General features: G+C 44.9%; 1 pseudogene; it reads right to left on the bottom strand.

The window, feature by feature from the left end:
* Positions 1–404: 404 nt before the first annotated feature.
* LOC135889681 (U2 spliceosomal RNA) lies at positions 405–579 on the bottom strand (annotated as a pseudogene).
* Between the last annotated feature and the right edge of the window lie 4,891 nt (positions 580–5,470).

The raw sequence follows: 5,470 nt of genomic DNA, 5'->3' as shown, positions 1-5,470 counted from the left end.
ACCAAGATATATGGAACGTAAGCTGTGTGGTGAGAAGTCTATGTAACTCATGCAGTTGTTGATATACATGTGACCTCAAATATTACCAATCTGCCCCCCCAAAGAAAAACAACAAAAGCCAACCAACCATCTCCCCAACAGACCCTCAGTCTGGACAGCTTTCGTCCCTCATACTGTTGAAAAGACTCACAGCAGAAAGAAGAATCCAAGCTTTTAAAACAATCCTCCAGCAAAACAAAGAAACTCACATCTATAGACTCAGAAAACACTCCCAATAAATTTGAACATTATGTTGTCATGAAGAAATCAAAGTACTAAAAAGAGTCCAGATTTTTCAACTACTTTAAGAAAATCTTACCAAATCAGCATCTTTCTGCTTTTCTAACCAGAAGATTCTCCCCAAAAGGAGATGCACTGTTCCCAGAGGCATTGCAATACCAGGTCAATGCATGGGTTGGACAGAGCAAGCTCCTATTCCATCCCCCGGTTTCAAAAATCAATTTAATATACAGTCCTCAAATAAAGGACATATCAGATATTAAACTGATAAGAACAGATTAAAAAAATTAATTAAGATGTTTAAAAAAGTGAACGGTACAGAGTTTTAGCATAGAAGTTTCTGGTTATCGGGATAATGTACAGATTATCAAGGGGTGCGAAGTTTGGTTTAAGATTGGGTGGCATAAGGAATACGTAATCTGCAATATCCCTAATTGGGGGTAAAAGGTTGATCGGTCAAAGTACAGACATTGTGATATGAGGGTATGATGTTCATATAATGGCTGTGTTCGGGTGTGGAGTATAGTCAGTGGATACGATGATGAGGATGGGTTGACCCTCATTTGGTGAGATTTAATGTTCAGGGAGTTCATGGTTCCAGTTCATATGGTCCAACGGACAAAGTATCTCGGTCCCTTTATTGTAGTAGAAGAACGATGTCACTCTGGCTCACGCCTCCTGGTACTATCAGTGGCCAATGATGTGTTCGATGTAGATGTCCCTGGACCATCGGATGGTGTCTGAGACCATGGGGTGCTGCATGAGCCGTGCATAGTGTTGACCGATCCCCCAGGTCCGCAGCACACGCTCTTTACAGGGGTCTCAGGCACCCAGGGCTCCGATGATCAGGGCATCCATCTGCACCTCGTAGCCCTTCGCTCTCAGGGTGTTGGCCGGGGGCAGGGGGCGTACTTTTCCAGCTTATGAGCTCCTGCTTCACGAAAGGCCGGGGTCCTGTTCTCAAAGGAGACCATGACATCGACAAGGATGATCTTTTTCTGGGCCTTGTTGGTGACGATGACATCAGGTTGCAGTTGGCTGTCGGTACTGGGGATGGTGCAGTTCACGGAGATCTCCCTCAGGCGTGGTGGGATGGCTTTCACCAGGCTATTCTGGATGGAGTTGTGGTGCAGCTGCCAGGCTCTGGAGTGGGGTTTGCAGCTGCACAGGACGTGGGGCAGGGTCTCGTTGGAGTAGCCGCACTTTCTGCAACGCTTGTCTTGGTTCCCGTGGCGGACGGCTCCGTTGAGCGGGACGCAGTTGAGCCGGGCATGGTGGATGAACCGCCAGTTGGTGAAATGGGTGAAGCTGCTCCCGGCAAGGAAGTGGTTGCTGGCGTCCCACTTGCTGGTCAACTCGAAGGCTTTACCCTGGTCCGGTTTATGCTTCAGGGTTTCCACATACAGCGAATAGACGGCAGCCTTCAGGGTCCTCTCCAGCAAGCCCCTGGCGCTTGGGTTCACGATGGTGTTGTCGTCGGACCTGAACTGCAGCACCAGTACTCTCAGCTCCTGGTGCTCCTTGCACCACTCCCAGCGGCAGCCGATGCTCTTCCCCAGGCAACGTGTGGCATTGCGAGTGCAGGACCACAGTGAAGCACTGTCACGCCCGTCCTGTCTGAATTCGCCATCCAGGGAGACGCTCAGGAAGGTGGTGATGTCTTGGTTGGAGGGGGCTCTGCCAATCCGCTTCACTGTCACGCAGGGCATTCGCTGCGATATTCCTTACTATGGCGTCAGGACACATCAGCAGGTGGAAGGCATGAGTGATCACCGTGACGTCATACAGGTCACCCATGCGGGGGACGTTGGCGCTGCCGTTCCCATGGGCGATGTAGACCAGATCATTGCTGGCTCTCTGGGGAAGGAACAGCCACTTCTTCACCAGCTGCCAGATGATCTTATCTGCCTTGTTGAGGGGCACCTTCACCACAGCGGATCCCCTTAGGATAAATGAGATGCAGGGGATCAGTAGGGTGTTCAGGGCATTTATCTTCTGCCAGCATGGAGGTGTCAATCTTGGTGGCATCCTGCAAGATCTTCTGGATGGTGTCCTTGGGTGTCTTCCAGACACGGAAACCCATCGACTTGCCCAGGTGCTGGTATGCCTGCTCCTCTGCCAGGGGGATGACAGGCTCACCCTGGATCTGGAACCCTGTTGCCTGCACCGAGTCCCTTTTGCTGCCATCAATGTGGAGAGTTGCGCACTTCTTTGCATTGAAGCGGCACCCCATCCAGTTAGCAGCTCAACTGGTGGCATCTAGCATACCTTGGAGGCTCTCTGGGTCGTCCGCGGTCAGGACCAGGTCATCTGCATAAGCCAGGACATTGGTAAGATATGAATAATGTTATATATGCCATCATGTGCCAGCAATGCCCCTCTTCCATGTACACTGGTCAAACTGGACAGTCTCTACTCAAAAGAATAAATGGGAATAAAAAAAAATTGTATAAAACATCAGGAATCATAACATTCAAAAACCAGTAGGAGAACACCTCAATATCTCTGGTCCCTCAATAACAGAACTAAAAGTGGCAATTCTTCAACAAAAAACTTCAAAAAGAAACTCCAATGGGAAGCTGCAGAACTGGAATTAATTTGCAAACTGGATACCATCAGATTAGGCCTGAATAAAGACTGGGAGTGGTTGGATAATGATAAATAAAATGATAAATAAAAAAAATGATCAATAAAAACCTAAACCTAATTTCCCCAATACTAATTTCTCCCTAATGTTACTCAGACCTTCTTGTCAACTATCTGTAATGGGCCACTCTCGTTACCACTTCAAAAGTTATATTTCCTCCCTTGGTATCCTGCTGTTAATTGATTTCTCTCATTACACTGACCTCACACTTGGTAAGGAAACCCCCATCCTTTCATGTATTTATACCTGCTCCTGTATTTTCCACTCCATGCATCTGATGAAGTGGGTTCTAACCCACAAAAGCTTATGCCCAAATAAATTTGTTAGTCTCTAAGGTGCCACAAGGACTCCTCGTTGTTTTTGCTGATACAAACTAACACGGCTACCACTCTGAAACTTGTAAAAACTGAGTCACCTTTGTTTCTGACAAGTGATCAGTTAGATTGTGCCAATCCAGGCCAAGGGTAACAGAGAAATTAACCGGGATGGTGGTTATAGTGCTCTGTGTGTCTTCTATCTTTGGTAAATAGTATGTGTGATTGCTAGTATATAATACACAGGCATTACATCTATATTCATCCCCTGGGGGTTGGCTAATACTTACATCCTCCTGTTAGGCAAAAAGATTCTTTTGCCCAAGAATCAGGCAAGCACAGACAATACTGAAGGGGGTTTATTCATGGTACCGGAAAGACTGACAAACAGCTTCAAAAATATGGTGCTATAGTGGCCAGTTATATATATTCTTTTATCAATTCATTTGCATTCATCTGTACATACAGAGACAGACATTGTTACAAGTCAAGAGAGAACCCTGAACAAAGATAAAAATAAGAACAGTATGTACATATAGAGGTCATCCTACTTGCATCAAACATTTATGGCTACCTTGCGGGGGAAGGAGGTGAGGTGAGGTGAGGTGGGGGTGGGGGTGGGGGTGGGAGGTAAGAATGAGTGCTTATAGACATCCGGTGGGTTGTGAAGGGAGGGTTAGCATTGTTCTTTCTTACCGATAAGCTGAGCTAAGTTATCATGTATTGACAGAAACTATGTCCTTGCTTCTCAGCAGTTTCTGTCTTTTCTGCTGGTTGAATTTTAACTCCTTCCTGACACTCCCAAAATACTGTTTCCCAGGATGTAACACATACACATTGTCCGTTGTACAAAACACGTGTCACATTTCCTAGTTCGTCCCACACACATTTTCCCAATGATGTATCTCTGCTATATGGTTCTGTGGTGACAGGTAGGGACAAGCACACCCATTTCTGAGGGCTCCATTTCGTACACCCTCAGGTATCCAATAATTTCTCCTCTTTCCCAGCCCACTGACCCATAACCTGGGGTAGCCAAAAGGATCCCATGGTCAATTTTGGAAGTGGGCTCACTTTCCATATCTCTGTCTTCACAGACTGTTGGTGAGCAATTTTAACAATAATTTCACCTAATAATAGATCAGGCTTAACCATGCTGGAAACATATTGCATCCATTCATATTTGTAGGTGTCAAACAAGTACCTCTTCTGTTGGTTTAAAAAGTGCATTAATACCCGAACATTCCCAGATATTACCCCAAACATTTTGTGTTCTAGTGATGCTAAACTAAGAATTTGCATCTCAGTATATCCTATGGCCAAGGCAGTTTTATTCCCTAATTCTATTTGTTGTTTATACAGCAGCCAAGAGGTGGTGTTTAGCCACTGCCACATATTCCATGTTGCTTTTAAATTTCCCAGACCTATTTGTACCAAGTCCACAGTATTATCTGCCTGCTTGTGAATGAGACTATCTTGTAGTTGTGAGAAGAAATGTAACTTATTCTTAATTACCTCCAGGTCTACAGTATTCATAATTCCTGCTCCAAATCCAACTTCTCCCATGATTGCTCTAATTATCCGGGCACTAAAAGTTCCCAGAAGCAGGTAAAGCCAGATCTTACACTGGAGTTTCATTTTCTGTGGATTAAAATTGTGGTGGTTAAGCAGTGCCTCATGCTCAGGTTCTGGGATGTCCTTTTCTGCAAAGAATTCAAACATCATTATTTATGTAAACAATTTAATTTGTGAAACATGTACCCATTTCCGTTTTCCATCTTTTTCAATGCGGTGTACTAATGGACTAAGGCAGACCACTATGGAGTAAGGGCCTATCCATTTTTATTCCAGTTAGTGGCCCCCTTTTTCCCATTTTAAGGTACATGACTTGGTCCCCTGTTTCCCACAAGGCTGCCTTTGTGGGCCGTTGTTTCTGAATTTTGTTGTTCATGTGTTCGATGGCCTGATTAACCCTATACTGGAGGGTGGTTTTATCTTTTTGTAACTGTTTCTTTTGTGCTCACAGAATTTTCATGTACCCTTATCAAAGTGACAGTCTGATTACTCAGAGCCACCTTAATGCTTGGTGTTCCCAATGTTGCTTCTTTTTGTTTTGTGCACCTCATCCCTGTTGTTGCTCCAGAGGGGCAGTATCTTTTTTAATTTCTTATTCTTTTACTACAGCTTTTATCTGCTATTTTGTTACCAAAAACAAACAAACAAACAAAAA

Source organism: Emys orbicularis, chromosome 15 (assembly GCF_028017835.1).
Source record: "Emys orbicularis isolate rEmyOrb1 chromosome 15, rEmyOrb1.hap1, whole genome shotgun sequence".
Taxonomy (NCBI): domain Eukaryota; kingdom Metazoa; phylum Chordata; order Testudines; family Emydidae; genus Emys; species Emys orbicularis.
The sequence above is the reverse complement of the archived record's forward strand: the minus strand, read 5'-3'. Positions and strand labels throughout refer to the sequence as shown.